The sequence below is a fragment of the Danio rerio genome, chromosome 3 (assembly GCF_049306965.1).
Source record: "Danio rerio strain Tuebingen ecotype United States chromosome 3, GRCz12tu, whole genome shotgun sequence".
NCBI lineage: Eukaryota > Metazoa > Chordata > Actinopteri > Cypriniformes > Danionidae > Danio > Danio rerio.
The window spans coordinates 418,245-436,830 of NC_133178.1; the positions used below are offsets into that span (position 1 = coordinate 418,245).

At 39.6% G+C, this 18,586-nt stretch overlaps 1 protein-coding gene and 1 long non-coding RNA gene across 3 annotated transcripts in view; one reads left to right on the forward strand and one right to left on the reverse strand.

Moving 5' to 3' along the window:
• LOC100331338 (GTPase IMAP family member 7-like) overlaps positions 1–18,586 on the forward strand; it is a 217,413-nt gene that overhangs the window by 103,071 nt on the left and 95,756 nt on the right. The gene's annotated exons all lie outside the window — the stretch shown is intronic.
• On the reverse strand, positions 656–10,090 carry si:ch1073-322p19.1. Of its 2 annotated transcripts, none has more exons than XR_082582.8 (3): positions 10,046–10,090; positions 4,699–5,285; positions 656–2,054 (listed from the first exon to the last, which is right to left on the reverse strand). It is a non-coding gene; the product is annotated as a si:ch1073-322p19.1 (long non-coding RNA). The 2 variants fall into 2 exon arrangements; XR_012400667.1 differs by having other exon boundaries at positions 4,699–8,171; positions 8,295–10,090.

An 18,586-nucleotide genomic window follows, 5' to 3' on the forward strand; every position in this document is an offset into this window, starting at 1 on the left:
TGAGCAGAGGCGATTTGCTCATTTACATTAGCCCCGCCCACGCCATTCAGGAGTGCACGCAGAGTTGTTGAATATTTAATGAGCGGCCAGCGGGTTGGTGAGAGGACAGTTAATATGTAAATAATGCGGGAAAGGCTCTTTGTTTTTGTGGTTACATCATCATGTTGAAGTTACATCATCGCCACATTTAACTAATCTTTAAATAATATCAAACTACTATGTTTAATATCTATTTACAGTAGTCATAAAGTCTGTAACTTCATTATTGTTTCTTATCTCATGATAGACGTTTAGTCTTAAACTCAATGTCATCCTGATAACGGGAAGTCTCCTGGAGGTTAATATACTGCACACATATGAGCCCATAATCTAGTTGACATTACGCTTTAGGATTCGTTAACATAATATGAGAGAAGGTTATAACATCCTTTATCCGAGTTAAACAACTGATCATAAAACTAGCTGAAGTTCAGAACATGCAAAGTAAACAATAAAAGCCTATCCACAGACATGAAAGATCATCATTTATCATTTTATTCATAAGAAAAGTTCACTATAAATCTCATTATTATTCTGAATTAAACAATAATCCAGTTTATTTAATGAAATGAAGGTGGAATTTAAAAATAAACGAACAAATAAATCAAAACAGGGATCTCAGAAGAGGTGTTTATTTTAGATCGCTGGCACGTTCAGCATGTTCGCTTAAACACATCTGAACACGTGTGAACCCCCCCAAACCTGCTGAGCTCCAACACTGCAGGTCATCCACAGTAATATTCAGCAGTTCACCTTCAGTCTTTGTTCATTACAGCTGTCCACAAATGAGCTGCTGATTAAACAGCCTTATATTAGTAGATAAAAACACTTCATTTACCCTCTATGTAGAAACACACATGTATAAATGAGAAATAAAGCACTGCTGCAGCTCCGTCTGAGAGATTCTGCTGGGTTTAGAGACGCTCCTCATTCCTGGCGTCGCAGGCTTAGAGGCCAATAAGTGCAAACAGCTGGAGAGCGTCCATAATCAATAACACTGCACTCCATTAACAGCACACTGTTCATTTGTTCCAGTAGATCTCGTAGGAGTTTCGCTCTGTGTAACTGTTCTCTGCAACTCCGCTTCCAGAACGAACTTTCTCCTTCACCACTTTAATAACCATCCCTCCGGCCAGCGCGATTCCTGCTGCCGCTCTGCCGATCTCACTCAGAATGCGCGCAGTTGTTCCAATGCCGTCCAGAACAGCTGAAGAGGTGACAACACTGCCCCCGGTGGCCACTACACTAGGTGCGACCGTTGCAACACTGCCCCCGGTGGTCACTGCACTAGGTGCGACCGCTGCAACACTGCCCCCGGTGGCCACTGCACTAGGTGTGACCGCTGCAACGCTGGCCCCACTAAGAGCACTTACTGCTGCGCTGTCTAGCAAAGCCCCCATCACTGCTCCTGCTCCGATGGCACCACCCACTCCTGTAGCCACGCCCACCGTTGCAGCACCAATCACTCCCACCTGCTGCGCAGCCTCTACTGCAGCGTCCCGCGGCCCCACAGCCTCAGCACCTGCCAGCGCCCCCACTGACCCTCCTAATACCCCACCTGCTGTCGCACCCAGAGCCACTGCGGTCTTCCCGGACGCAGCTGCAACTATTGCACCGAATGCTTTGCCTACGCCTGCGCCGCCAGCGGAGACTCCTGCTAACCCCACTGATCCTCCACCAATCACAGAAGCCCCTGCTGCCACCGCCAGAGGAGCTGCAGCTCCGAATACGGCCCCGACCGCCATTCCTGCAGCACCGGCTGCGACCAGCACCTTGACGCGCTGCAGAACCTTCCCAGAGAGTGCGGCTTCCATGCGGATGCGGCTCAGAGCGGAGCGCAGTGCCTGCCGTCTGCTGACCGCCATTCCGGCTCCCCTGCGGCTGCGCCACCGCTGCATGCGCCGTTGCTGCTCGTCCCGGACGGCGTGCTCGGCCTGCAGGAACACACTGTTGGTGTAACACAGTCCTCCTGCGTCTGCCACCATCGCCTGCACCCTCTGCAGCAGCGTGCTTACCTGCGCACACACATAGAGGGATATTCAATAACTCACTATACATGAACATGCACAATACTGATATCATCAGCACTTCCAAATATTGTGAATAATAGTTCATTAGAGAGTTTCCCCTACCATTATATAAGGGGAGCCTACAGCTGTACCCGCCCCCTTGAAGTCACGTTAATTGTATTATCTATATAGTGCCAGATCACAACTGTTTTAATAAACAAGCTAAATAGCCGAATGTAATATCTTATTTACACAGCTGGATGTCATTTCTATTCTGCGCTCGCGTCACAGCAGCTAAAATATATACAGATGTGGACATCCCAAGTCTCTCGTAAATTTAGCCAAACGAATGATAATCTCCTGGAAATCGCGCGTCTCCCACTCAGTCCTCAAATACGTCCCGCATCCATCCCCACTCTTCAGATACGTCGCGCACATCCCATGCTGTGGCGCGAGCGGAGCTATTTCCTCGATTTAGTGTCTAGTTTTGACCTCTCCCGAAAGCTCTGCGTGTCTTCCCCAAATTCATATCGGCTCCGTGATCTCCCAAAATGAATTAAAATACGCGGAAATTATGACGACGAGAGTGAACGAGCAAGAGAACAGATCGCAAGAGGCACAGTGATGGTCTCAACATTAAATTTGATAGGTTGAATGAATAGAGCATTAAAGAAATCGTGAGTACAATTTACCCCCCCCCCCCCCCCCCCCCCGCAGTCTTTTAATCGTGATTAACCCCCCCAAAAGCAACGCAAGCCTCAGTTAGAGCTACAGATTCTAGGGCTGCAACAAGGAATCGATTAAATTGATAACAATTGATTACTAAAAGCGTTGGCAATGGATTTGATAATCGATTCGTTGTGTCACGCGACACAGAGACGGTTGATTATTAAAAAACACTTTAGTTCAGCGCAGAGCAGAGTGAACACGGTCTCTCTCCGTCTCTCGCACACTGATACAGAATTCGGCGCTTATAGACAGGGATGAGGAGGAAGGGAGTTCAACAGCAGGGTCCTACTTTTGTTCCGTTTTGAAGTGACAAGCATGACAAGTTAGCGTTAGCTGAGGCGCTGAGGCAGAGAGAGCTCGCGCTGAACACAGCTCTCAGTAAAGCCTGGTTTATACTTCTGCGTCAAGTGACCGGCGTGACCCACGGCGCAGACAACGCGAGTGGCTGTGCATTTATACTTCTGCTGCTGTCTCTGTTGGTCTGCATTAAACCTTCTGAAGTGCTAGTTGGCAGTGAGGTGTAAATGTTCCTCTGTGTCGAGTTTCTTCTCTGCTGTTTTGCTTTTCCTGAACACTTCCGGGATGTACAAGTGGCTCAAACTTGCTCATTTTGAGGCAGGAACCGGCGGACGTGCAACAACTTTAACTATGAGGTAAACACAAAACAAAACTTTCCATCCGGAGCTCCTCCTTCACCATTCGCGCGGCTCTCGGTCCCGCCCAGACTCGTCAGCGCTACCAAGCTGACCAATCACAGAGCTTGCGCTACGCGTCGTTGCGACATGTAGTTACAATTTTTGAGAGGTGCACGTCAGTGACGCCGACGACCACGGCGAAGGGCTATGCGTCAGCGCCGTAGCATACGCTGGCGTTTGACGCAGAAGTATAAATCAGCCTTAAGGGACCGTTGGAAAAGTGCTGCTTATTTTCGTTTTTTTTTTTTCGAAAACAAAACCAACTTAACTCCGCTGAGAAAGACGTGTAATATTACCACAATTATGCAGCGTTTGAACCGCCTAATGCTTATTTTATGTTTTAGACACGTAAACACACACACACGTACTAGTAAAACAACACATTTAGAGTTTGTTAAGCACACAAGGAAGTCTAACAATCCCCTCAAATATAATCTGCCGATGTGTTTTATTGATATCAGATACACATTACACACAGTGAAAGCTGAATCTGCTCTTCTCTAAGTTCACCACACACTTGCTTGCATGTGTTTGGGGAGTAACTGGTGAATTTACCTGCTGAATCCTGCGTGTTCTGCTTTTATGAATGAGGCAAACGTGTGGCCGCAAGAAAACATGACGCCGACCATCTCACATTATAGATCACGATCAGATTAAGACTATTTTTAACTTGTTTTAAGCAAACAATCACTATTTTGAGGTGCTTTTTTTCAGAAAACAAGACATCATTTCTTATGCTATTTGATGTGTCCAGGATGTGTCTTGATTTGAAAACATTTAGATATTTGGATTGAAAACAGGACAAAACTACTTAATTTTTAAAAATATTATTATAATTATTATATTTATTATTATAACAGCTCAGAGATTCGTTTTTTTGAACAAACAGTTGGAAATGAATGCCTTATTTTAACTGATTCATCAATTAATCAGAAAAAATAATGGACAGATTAATCGATTATTAAAATAATTGTTAGTTGCAGCCTATCGCCTGATGATCCCGCATGCAATATTTAGAGTAGTTTGTCGGTGAACGGCGTCTGTGTGTGGGAAACGCTGCTGAACATGTGCTGGAGATTGACAGCTCATCACAGAGGTGCTTTATAGAGTAATGAACACGATAACCACGTCTAATAAACAGCTCTAATAGCAGCGTAGCTCAACATCGTGATCATACGGTATATCGTTGTGAAAACTATTAATGGCAGCTGGTAATGCTGTAATACCTGCGCGCGGTCCTGCGGCGCTCTGTTGTTGATGATGCAGTAGCGCCCCCCGCAGCGGTGCAGCAGCAGCTTCAGGCGTGAGGAATCGTCCTCCAGGAAACTCTCGAACCCGCCGGCGTCCTCCAGCGCGTCTCCGTGTGTGAACAGCACCAGCGTGTGGCGTAGCGCCTCCTGGCCGAACACACTGCACATCTGCACCACCGCTCGCTCTTCATCTGCAGTGTAGCGGCCCAGCGGAATCACCAGCAGGAACGCGTGCGGCCCTGGCGCCGTTAGCGAAACGCATTTAGCGATCTCAGCGTGGAGGCTGTCGGCGTCCAGACGGGTGTCCCCGAACCCGGGCATGTCCACCACCAGAATCCTCCTCCTCACCCCGCCGAACTCCTCATCCTCACACACCTCCGCACACTCACACACACGCGTTACTGACCCCGCCCTCAGCGCAGACAGGAAGTGGCGTCGCCCTAATATGGTGTTTCCTGTGGCGCTTTTTCCCGAGCCTGTGCGTCCAATCAGGACGAGTCTCAGCTCAGATCCGCCTCTGTCCTCCTCTTCAGATACGAACAGCTCCTCCCCACTGGACTGATCTAGAAGCAGAGTGTTTACATTAATTACTCAGCACAATTTACTTTATTAATGTCAGATACCTGCGTCTTATGAACAGTAATAGAAACAGAACGTCTGTTAAAATGGAGAAAATACAATAATCATTATATACACACACTCACCGGCCACTTTATTAGGTACACCTGTCCAACTACACAGTTTTCTTATCAGCCAATCACATGGCAGCAAGCATTTAGGCATAAAGACATGGGGCTACAGCAGCAGAAGAGCACACCGGGTGCCGCTCCTGTCAGCTAAGAACAGGAAACTGAGGCTACAATTCACACAGACTCACCAAAACTGGACAATAGAAGATTGGAGAAACGTTGCTGCTCTGATGAGTCTCCATTTCTGCTCACACATTCAGATGCTCGACTCAGACAACATGAAAGCATGGATCATCCTGCCTTGTATCAGCGGTTCAGGCTGGTGGTGGTGGTGTAATGGTGTGGGGGAGATTTTCTTTGGGTCCATTAGTACCAATTGAGCATCAACACCACAGCCTACCTGAGTATTGCTGCTGACCATGTCCATCCCTTTATGAGCACAGTGTCTCCATCTTCTGATGGCTACTTCCAGCAGGATAACGCAGCATGTCATAAAGCTCAATCATCTCAGACTGCTTTCTTGAACATGACGATGAGTTCACTGTACTCAAATGGCCTCCACAGTCACCAGAGCTCAATCCAATAGAGCAGCTTTGGGATGTGGTGGAACGGGAGATTGGCATCATGGATGTGCAGCCGACAAATCTGCAGCAACTGTGTGATGCTATCATGACAATATGGAGCAAAACCTCTGAGGAATATTTCCAGCAGCTTGATGAATCTCTGACATCAAGAATTAAAGCAGATCTGAAGGTGAAAGAGGTCCGACCCGGTACTAGTGAGGTGTACCTAATAAAGTGGCCGCTGAGTGTGTGTGTATACAAATATATAATAGACTAAAACCTTCCAACTTCTTGGTTCTCTGAGGATCCGTGTGTCATTAAATCACCATTTATTAATTTATTTCAACTTCTATTCATAATATTTTAATCCTAAAAATGCAATAATTTGAGGGATTTGAACCCTTTAAATTGCAGTTTGTGTACATGATGTCAGAAAAACACTCAAATGAATTGTTTTCCATGTTTTTTGGATTATTACAGTCTTGGATCAGCCATTCAATGATAGGAAACATCATATGTGTCGTATTACGTGTCGTTTCTCCATCACTCACACATACCTTCATATTTTTCATTATATTGATTTAGAAATGACTCTCCACATCAATACACCCACACATTAATTATTAGACTTTTGCTTCATTTCGCCTGCAGCAGAAGGGAGGGTTTGCTTTTAATATCAGTCATATAAATCTGAAGCATCGCCAAGAATAAAGCCTATTAACAGTGATTTATGACTTCTTCTTAAATGACACTGGAATGAAAGATTGTGTTCAATTTTGTCCTGAAGGGATTGGGTACATTTGAATACTTTTAAAGGGTGAAATAATCAAACGGCAGTAAAAATATACATATTATACAAATTCATGCTACTCTCATTATCATTTAAAACATAATGTCACAATTTAATATATTATGGGTTTCTGCATTATAAAATGTAGCTTACTGTATACATTACAAGCCATTTTAAAACACTTTACCATAGAAATATAACTCTATTATCTTGTTGACAAGGATTATTAAATCTTTATTTAATATTAATATAAAAACAAACGACACCTTTATAATCTTTAACCGCTGATACCACAACAATAACAATATAAAAATATTGCTGAAATTTCTGCAAAACTATTAATAAGTAAAAAACAGATTAATAACATTGCCAAATATCTGTCTGGTCTTTTATAAACAATAAAGAAGAATTTAAAATATTCATTCATTTTCCTTCAGCTTAGTCCCTTTATTCATCAGGGGTCACCACAGCGGAATGAACCGACAACTATTCCAGCATATGTTTTCCACAGTGGATGCCCTTCCAGCTGCAACCCAGTTCGGGGAAACACCAATACACACACATTCACACACACACACTCATACACTAGTGCCAGTGTAGTTGATCAGTTCCCCTATAGCGCATGTGTTTGGACTGTGGGGGAAACCGGAGCACCCGGAGGAAACCCACGCCAACACGGGGAGAACATGCAAACTCCACACAGAAATGCCAACTGACCCAGCTGGAACTCAAACCAGCAACCTTCTTGCTGTGAGGCCACAGTGCTGACCCCTGAGCCACCCTCAACAAGGAATATTAAATGTTTAAATTTTAGCTGCACGTTCATAATCTTTAACTAGCGCTAATACAAAACAAACAAACTAATAAAAAATAAATAGTAAAATACTGCAGATATTTTTGCAATGTTATTAAGATGTAAAAAAACAGATTAATATCATTGCAAACATATCAGTCATCTTTTACAAGCAATACAGAAGAATTTCAACACAACATGTGATAAATTATGAACTTTCACATGACGATAATAATAATCAGGGTGTGAATTACAGCGGGGTTTAGGGGGATTGACTCCCCTAATTAATGCTTAATCCCCACTGAAGGACATATAAAACAAGAGGTATGGGGGTCAGCCCTTTAATACTGAGAAATAGTTAGCTCTGATCTGTTTTTAAATAATAATATTAATAATTAAATACACATTTGATCACCACCTCTGTAAAGTAGCACCCCATAAAAACAAATAATCCACAAAACTATGCCCTTCATTTGTGCTGATTTGTGCCGCAGAAATGAACGTTTGTGCTGGTTTGGGCTCTGAGATATTAAGCATTATTTTTTTTGACCGTGTGACGTCACTTTCCACCCCATGTTGATCAAACAACTTAAAATCTGTACAGGTCATTTGTGCTGGATTTGTGCTGGTTTGTGCCGGTAAATAAACACTTGATCTGTTTTCCTCGTTTAGATATAAGCTAAATATTTAGCTCAAATTGCTCTAAATCACAAAAAACAGATGTCATTTGTTTGTGCCTGATTTGTGCTGGTTTGTGCCATTTAAATAAACACTTTATTTATTTTTATTGTTTAGATATTGCCTAATCAAGACACTTCGGGAGCCGTGACGTCACTCTCCACCCCATTATTTCCTCTAAATCGCACAAAACTGGTGTCATTGGTTTGTGCCGTTAAATAAACGCTTGATCTGCTTTCGTTGTTTATACATAACCAGAATATTTGATTAGATTAGTGCTGGTTTGTGCCGTCATCAGATATTTATATTCGTGCACGAATATATTATTTTCGTTTGCTCACAATTTGTGTAAAATAAAATAATATTAGATCATTAGAGGTCTCTCGACCCCAGCTGCTCCATATTTACCAAGATAGTCTCGCTTGTGTGTGCTGGATTGTACCTATGAACGTTTCGCTAGTGCTGCTGCTATTATTAATATACTAAATATTGAAATAAAGATAATGACATCACCAGCCACCCCACATGCATGATATTCTAAAATATTTTAATTTGTTTGTGCTGATAGAATTTGTTTGTGATGCTTCATTTTTAGATATTAAAATAGCCTAGGCCAATTTAGGTTAGTCTGAGGTCTTTTTTATCAGAAGAAGCATGAAGCCCGATCATCATTTTGACAGATTCTGGTGAGGGTGATCGTGCCCAAGTGGTTATACAGTAGCTAATAGGCTATTGAATAGCCTACAAACACCATCTGAGTGAGTGTTATGAGCATATTAAACGGCAATATTAACCAACAGAGGCATTTCGCACCTGCAGTAGCCTCTCTGTGAAAATACAGTGAAAAGAATACAATAACAGCACTTCATTACATTCAGCACAAACACATGGCAGAGTTTTGGGGATTGTTTGTTTGTATAGGGTGTCAACTTCACAGAGGTTAAATCACCCCTAATATAATATGAATTCAACAGTCTGAAACTGCATAGACATCATAAGAGTTCAGAGCATCTCATAATATAGGAGTTTGATTCTACAAACAGCCTAAAAGTGAAGTCAAATTAGATGCATAGTTAGCATAATCTGACCTAAAGTAACTTGTGAATGAGCTAATCAGAGGATAGTGTAGGGCAGAATGCACTAAATATCCCTCACAACACTCAAAACAAATATGCTTAATACGCTTTTATTAATTCATTAGATGTAATTAAAGAAAATAGAGAAATGTGATTGACTGAAGCATGGTGTTTGCAACCTCTCTGGTCGTCAATGTATAACTCTTATCCTGATAATATTTCTATATCTGCTCTTCTTTCTGTTCTGTACTGTAGGGCTGTGTGTCTCCTGACTTAAAGGACACGAACAGCTACAATTTCCCTCAGTTAAAGTGCTGTAACCTTTATGTACTGTAAGCTTTATATTTAATAAACAGCTGGACACAAATGTACAATGGAAATACAACATATAGAAGTGTAAATATGACTGCAGCTTAAATAAAGACGCTAACATTACTAATGAAGGGAAACTTCTGCCAGATCTGTCATGATGAGGAGGAGGAGGAGGAGGCCCTCGTGTGGCGGAATGTGAACTAAATTATTTAATAAACGTTTTTACTAGAAAACTCTCATTATCAAAGGCACTAAACGAGCAATATCACCATTAATGACACCTGTAAACACATAATAAATACATTATTGCTGAAATTAACCGATCTGACATTAAAAAACACGCTGATGAGACTAAATCTGCAATAGTGCTACTCATATAAAACGCTTCTAACATGATAGTGAGTTAAATATCTCTCTCAGACCTGGATTAGAGTGTCCAGCCATGATGAAGCTCGTCTTTTCTCTTTGTTTTGTTTCTCTTCTGCTGTTGTTCTGTAGTTCAGGCTCGCTCTGCGCAGACGCGGGAAATCTGACGTCATCAGTGAGATCACAGACTGGATATCAGCGCCTCCTGCCGGCCAACAGCACTCACCGCTGATCTGCAGGAGACTGTATATATATCAGCCTGCTGTCAGTGTGGCCTTTACAGACTTAAAAACTGCACTATAATTACTTCCATTAAAAGTTACGTAACGGATGACTTCAGTTTAGGCCATTTAATTGCAGATATATACAGTGCTCAGCGTAATTGAGTTCAGCTCATTCTGAAGATGAATATGTTCCTCCATTTCTCAGTGCATATAGGCCGGGTATTCTGGTGCATTTACACAAAACAGATTAAACAGATATTTTTGTCACCAAACATATTCAGAAATTAAAAGATAATACAATTAAATTCAAGCTAAATATTGCAAATAAATTACAAACTACAAAATTTCCCTAAAATTCTTCATGTTTTTGTATGGAACAAAATCAATGCCAAAAGTCTTGAATTAAAAAGCTTGTTGAATAGCACAAACTGAAAAAAATAATACACCGTATTAACAAGTTCTTGCATTTTAATGACTTGAATTCCAGGGTTTATATTTTTAGGTCCTGAAATGTAACATATCTGTTCATTTAAGCTGTGAATATTTCAACGAAAAATATTTCAAACACGTTTTCTTCCGAAGTTTCAGATGATATCTGGGCTTATGCATAATAATGTAAAGTGAAAGTGAAAGTCACGACATTTGGCCAAGCAGAAGAATAGCCTACAAGAGTGTTGCGATTATTATATTAATCATGACATATGTCATGCTTGGGCTTATATGAATAACACCTCGCTCTTTACCATTTCCAAAAGTGGAGCTGACGTCGGTGCAAAATTGCTTGTATGATTGTAAAAAGAGTGATGAATATTAATGGATTTCTTATATCTGTCATTTCTGATAATATAATTGATTTAACTAGTGTGAGCTTATGAGTTTCCAACACTCATTTAGCAAAAATGCATCCAGAATCCTAAACCAATAACTTTAAGCAAAAATTATGATTTTATAGACTACTGATTTTTTTAAAAACAAGAAAAAAGGAACTATTAGCTACCCTAGCAAATTATTTAAATATGATCATCTCAAAATATAAATAAAAACATAATGGTTTGACTTTGTGAAATCATAAAACACACTTGCAGAAAAGAGTTATTAGAATAAATGAGCAAATACATTCTCTCCAGTAGATGGCGATTACAGCTCAGTAGTAGAGTGGAGGAACTATGACGTCACTTTGTAGGCTAATCAGCTGCTAGCATAAAACTGGTTCCCTCGTGAAAATCCCTATAGGATTTTCCCATAGTTTTCGAAGATTGCTAATAATAAGCTCTGTGTTCAAACACTGTTCATTACACTTACACGTTTTGTCCAGCCGGATAATCCTCACACGAAAATACAACTTTGAGCACTTTTGGATCTTAAATGCAAACGCAAGACTTGAAAAGCTAACATTAGGCTATAAACGGACTACAGAGCCCTCGGGGCGCTCGTCTGTGACGTCAGCCCCACCCTGCTACAGAAGACTTATCAAGCTTATTTTTAGAAATAATGTCCATGACAAAGAGTTAATCTCTCTGTATATTATATTATAATCCACACTATATATTATAAACTAATAAATAAGCAAAAACACATAGACCTTTGTGCCTTTTGGATCGTTTTTACGTGGGAAATACATGTTTTGCGGTTGTTCTAAAAGTTTTAAGAATGTGTATGAATGTGCCTATATAGTATTATTATTAGACATATTTAAGTAAGTGTATCGCTCGCGCACACAGCCCGCTTACCTTAACAGATGACAGAAATGAGGCGTGAGGAGAAACAAGTCTATCAAATGCCTGCAAGTTCCATCATCATGGACACAGAGCAACATTCAATATTCCTTTATTGTCACGAAGTACAGCTAAAAGCAGCTCATACAGTCACATCTGCTGAACGTTTTATGGAGGAGTGTAAATACTGCAGTTAAATGTGTTCAGATGAAGAAAAAAAGACGAGAAATCACTTGATCACGTTAAAATGACAGTTAATATGTCTGTATTTTTACACATTTATTCACACGTTTGCATTACTGAGAGCAGGAGAGAGACAGGCTGCACTGGTGAGCAGTATCTTCATAATATAGTTTAATTAAAATAAATGATCAACAAATTAGTCTGTCTCGACAGCCTTTACATGTGAAGGAATTATCTACACACAATCTGAATTCTCAATTAGAAAAATACAACAAACTATAAAATACTCTTCATGAAAATACCTAAATCACAGATAAATCCAAACGCCCAACACAAGTGAGCTGCTCTCCAGACCAGATCAGCTCGATGATGTATAATGTCTCCGACACCGCCTGTAGTCTCATTTAGCAACTTGATAGCAACCGTCCTTTTAAAGAAGCATAATCGATTTAAAAGTTGAAGAGTGTGCTGTAACTGATGTGTTTTATGTCGTAGAACAAAACGTGAAAGTATCTTGAGTTGGTGTTCGCCACAGACCTTTTTTAAGCGATTTTACTGAAACCCCGTTCAAAAAAACCCATTGACTTTGGGACGAGGGAACCGGAAGTGCTAAAATGCTAACTCACTTCTGGGTTTTTGCTTACAAATTGACGTCAGAGTTCCTCCACTCTATAACCGCACAACTTGTGATGATGAACACTGAGCTGCTTTGAATCCCATAACCTTAGGCATGAAAGGAAATGAAACCGACACCAAAATGAATGAGCACACAATCTTGTGGTAACTGCATAACAGGGCAGTGGTTTATTTTTTGCAGTGTGAATTTTTTTGAATAAATGTTTTTTATTTTTGGAAATCTTTTATTTTTTAATTGCATTGTACCTAATTTTGTCTAAAACTTTGGATGTTTGTTTGAATAATAAAGACACAAAATGAACCCCGGCATTCATGGGTTCAGAACTTTTCAACTCACAAGCAAAACATTTCAACCTGCAAGCAACGATTCTAGATGTGCAATACATGACAGCAGAAAAGAGAGCAAAATTAACGAGTGTGCAATGAAAATTGTGGTAACTGCAAAATAGGACAATTGTTTATTTTTGCAATCCAAAATATTTTATTATTGACATGAGTTTTTAAATTAAACGTGTTTTTATTTGAAATCTTTTATTCTTTAATTACTACATACTTAATTTTTCTTTAAAACGAAATATTTTTGATTGAGTAATAAAGAAATCTAACTCCATATATTTTTAGTTATGATAAAAGATTTGTTCACCACATATTGTGTTAGCATGAAATAATAATAATAATTGTAAAAAAAAAGTCAACTCTGGAGGACAAAGTGATATAAAAGTAGAGGTTGGTTGAGTTTGTCCATACCTCAGTTAAATTTGGATTTACATGACCAGAGTGGCAGAACCCTGACACTTTTCAGCCCTGACCTGATAATAAGTTTCCTTGTGTGTTTGTCAGCGGTATGTGAACAGAAACACACACTCAGATATACATATATTCTTTTATTATCATATAAAAACAGCTCAGAAAAAGGACACACATCTTCCTGAAACTGTGGTGTGTTTCACTGAACATTCACTGGTTACTGATCTCTTACTCCACCACTCAGATCTGAACTCTCTCCATGCCAGGATTGTGTTCGCAGATGCACTTTTCCCAGCAGCAGTTCCACCCAGGAGAACAATCCGTCTTTCTGACACTGTGTGGGAAAATAAACACATCACACAATCATTTATTTTACTTTAACACCGTAAACACTGCATTAAAGCCTGTTCACACACTATAAAGTTAACAATAAAGAGACAGTTAAAGAAGAGGTAATGCTGTTAAAGAACAGCATTTTGCACGTTAGACAAGCTTAACGTGCGTTTCGCACAAATCGCTCGAGTTCGGACATTTGCGCGGCGTTAACCAATCAGGAGCTTCATTTAGCAATGAAGCTAGAGTTACCAGGCAGATTAGGATGACAGATAGGAACTAGATCTCCTTGAAATACGCGTTAAAGTTTATTATTAAGCCATCTGGAGTCATTTTTAGTCACACAATGTTCTTCTGTATCTGAAAAGTGCCAGAGCGGAAGTGACATCAGAAAGGGGAGATTGAGCAGACAAACAGTATGAAGAGAACAGATCGTGGTGCACTTTTGAACACCGAGATAAGATATTCTGAGATATTCACACAAACGACAGACCAGTCATATAATTATGATCCCGTGGACAGACCAGCAGGCAAAACAGCCCACATGGAAAGAACCTATATGAGGATATATGCGCACATATGAAACCTATATGCAGTATATATGCACATATATGTTAATATACCAAAACTGAGGTGCATATGTGCATATACAGGCCATATAGTATACTGTATTGCTTCTTTATATCCACATACAAGCCCTATGTACATACCAGATATGTCTCCTATATAGCTCATATATCTCACTTTCCATCACACATGATGCATATTTACTATTAGCAAGGTAATATCAATAAACTGCAAAACCTTATGTATGTGCGAACACTTGAAATTGGCATCACATGTAGCTGGCATGTTAAGGAATTCAACTATGGCAAATAAGTGAGAGGAGATGAAAAGCTATGATGTCTACACATTTTCCTGAATCAAGGTCAAATCTTTCTTCTCAGATAGTGGAAAAGAGGGAAATGTATAACACAATGGTTTGTCGTTTTTTTTTTTTTTTGTCGATCAAGCCTTTTTTTCATATTTTAAGTCACTTCCAGATTCATCCCACACGTAAAGAACCTATATAAACATACATGTACATAAAATATAGGAAAACAGCCAATTTTATACATGTCCCACATCTTCCAAACCTATATCAAAACATATTTTAAAACATATATGTTTATATAGGCTCTTTTCGTGTGGGAGCAGTCAGAGAAGAGTAATTGAGCTGTAACGTGAGGAGAACAGAGCAGGTTTACAGTGAGAGACCAGTGCTGGCTTACAGACAGATATGTAAGATAACAAAATCTTATCTGGCAAAGGTCAAGCTGGTATTGATCATCTGTAAGTATTATTACCAACATAAACTAATGAGCATTTAGCAGAGTTATGCCACACTGTCACTATTTTTCAATTGTAGATAAGTGAATATAAAACACTATTAACACAGAACATCTGGAATAATGCAGAAACATGTAAACAAGGTTCTGGAAAATCTTTTTATTAAACAAAAGGGTTTCAGAGCTTTTTGTAATGAAATAAAAAATTAAGGTTACACATATCACTGTTTTTGGTAAATGCCTTTTGTGGTGAATGCAACAGGACTGTAGTGTCAGCTGAGCAGAGTCAGTGCAGCAGAGAGTTAACAGCTGACTGTGTGATGCCAACACTTGATGTGCAGTGCCTGACTCTGCACCTAGACGAGGAGGCTTGCTAACTGAACCGGTATGTTTTTTTTTTTTTAGTTCGGCTTTCTTTTAGACTAAACTGTTTCAGGAATTCCAATACAAAAGGAAAAAATGGCTTTAGTTTAGTTTTTGTAACATTAATATTGGATTAACATCCCTTTACAGCCATGTCCTGTACAGTTTTGTTGTTCGAGTGGTGGTCGTTTGGAACTAAAATGGTCCTGAGGTCTACTATGGTGGACATGCTGTAAAATTAAAAATAAAAACAAAATGTAAAAACTCTAAATTGTAGACTTTTTAACCCAAAGGATGTAGGAAATCACAGAAAAAAGAAAAAAAAAGAAGAAAAAATAATTCTTTGGGTCTCAGGTGTGTATAAGTATCTGTGTGAGTGTGTGTATAAGTAGGTAACAAACATATAGTACTGAAAGAGAAATATATCGTCTGACCCCTTATTAAAATGATTTTTCAGTAAGTTGGCCAACATTTATGGGTCCCACACTATCATGTCTTTAATGTTGTGCTAAATAGAAGCCTCCTTCTTGTAAACCCGCTGGGAGGATCTAGAAAGGAGAGCATATGCAGTGGACAGTTCTGCATTCTCGTCGAGCCTGTGATGACCTCCAGTATTCCACCGTCAGACACGCAGTATTCTGGGGAAATAATGCAGAAGTTTAAATCATGTTTATTAGCCAACTCAACGTCTGACAGATTTAATGATATTTAAGAATTTATTGAATCTGCCAAATATATGACTTTTAATACAACATAATACAGAATACCCAGCCACATTCGCGGACCCTTGGCTAGTGAACTGCATACCACCTCACAAATATAGATTGTACCCATTATAAATTGAGCATGTGTGAACAATAGTTAATTTATTTCTTCTACATGATGAATATTCAAGTGTCATGATGGCGCAGTGGGTAGCACAATCGCTAGTCAAACACTGAAGAGGGGGAATATTCATCTTCATTCATTCATTCTTTTGTTTTATGAACTGCCAACTTATACAGCATATGTTTCACTCATCACATCAATTTAGCTTACCCAATTCCCCTATAGCGAATGTGTTTGGACTGTGGGGGAAACCGGAGCACCTGGAGGAAACCCACGCCAACACGGGGAGAACATGCAAACTCCACACAGAAACACCAACTGACCCAGCTGAGACTCAAACCAGTGACCTGAGTGCTGTGAGGCGATCGTGCAACTCACTGCGCCACCGTGACGTCTGTTTCAGTAATTATTTGCCCTTCTAATTTTTGTAAACAGATAATACTGTGTATAATCAATTCAAGATTGAGGAAATAATAATCTACCTGATGAATGAAGTGAAGCTCTGAGGTTCCTCTGTTAGCACAGTTAAGCGAGAGGCCCGTGAATGGAAAGCCTCAGCTCCAGGTCAGCATCACTGCTGCAGATGCGTCTCCCAAAGCCTTACAAACACACCACATGACTATACATTATTAATTAGCAGAGCAAACAAATTCACTACACTGTAACTGTACAAGACATTTATAATATTAGCAAACGGTACCAGCTGTCTTATCATATGCTTACATGTTTACACAGTTTTAAAAAAGTATATTTAATATGCTTAATGATACAAGCTAGCAGCAGAGCTGTACTGTAGGCAACGTAAACACATTGCATTGCTTTTAATTAGTCAACAGTCATGCTTACTGATTTGAAAGTTGACAAATACAAAAGATAAATGAGTTGTCCTACCATGTATAGTCCATGTGTTCATCGAGCTGCATCTCTGACCGATCCAGGAGCGTGTTTTCCACCGTTTCTGTGTCAGCTTTCGGTCTTATCAGGTTCATCCCATTTCAGGAGCAAAAATTAACCAAAACGGGAAACTTGTGGACTGGATATGCTGACAGGCTGGAGTTTGTGCAGTCCTCATAAACACAATAATATACCACAATGATGATAAATTACTCCAAAACTAGCAACTGCCTCTACTCTGCCTCACCGTACACAACATGCGCCTGTCGGATGAGTGGTTAGAAGTGAATAGCTGTGGTTAAAAAAACAACACACTTCTGCTTTTTGCAAAGTGTGTGGTTTTGCATGTCGCAAAATATTTTAATATGGTATTTCATAGTATTATGTGGTATTCTCACAAACGATTCAACCTTTTTATTTCTACCTTTGTTTTTTAACATGTGCTCTTTAATAAAAGGCATTAATATATGATAAGGCACATACATGATAGAAGACATACAAGAAAATAAAACTAGCTGATAAAGATCACATTACAATAAGCAATGAAATCATTTAAAGCACTTACTGTTGGGTCGATTGAATTGTGGACTTTCGGCTGCTGCAAAACACAAACACAGACTGAGTTATATATCTGGTATTATTTTACATCACAAAACAAGCTTCACAGCATTTCACTGAAGAATAAAACTCATGACGGAAAATAAACAGAAAGGTAACACTTTACAATAAGAGTGCATTAGTTCACATCGGTTAATGCATTTACTAATATGAACAAACATTGAACAATACATGTATCACAGTAGCCTATTTGTATAAACTATTAAAGCACAAGCTGTTTTTTTACATGCATTTTTTTCTGTTTGTTATTTGGGCTTATTGGAACCTAATTAGAATAAAAATCTAAGTATCATCTTTTGATCATATCTCTTTTAGAGAAAAATGATGTCCAAATATGTGGACTCGTGGTCTAAATGTACATAAAACACTGTTTCCTGGCTGTTTTGTAATGCATATTTAACTTAGAAACATTTCTTTGAACTTTCTTTGACTATCGCAGAGTAAAAACTATTTTTTCCCCCATTTCGGACAGTTTAAAATAGTGTTTGGGACATTTCATATGCTCCAGAATAGTTGCAGGATGACACTGTGTGTCTGTAACAAACTATAAAACATTCAAAGTATTTTAAATAGAGCTATTTTAGCACTTATATGTGGACGCTCAAACCCTAAGAGCATACGTTAGTTAATGAAAACAAACTCATTTACTGTTAGTTCATGTTAACTCACGGTGCATTAACTAACTAAGTTAAGGAGACTTTCAACACAATAGGTTCTAGTATACAAGC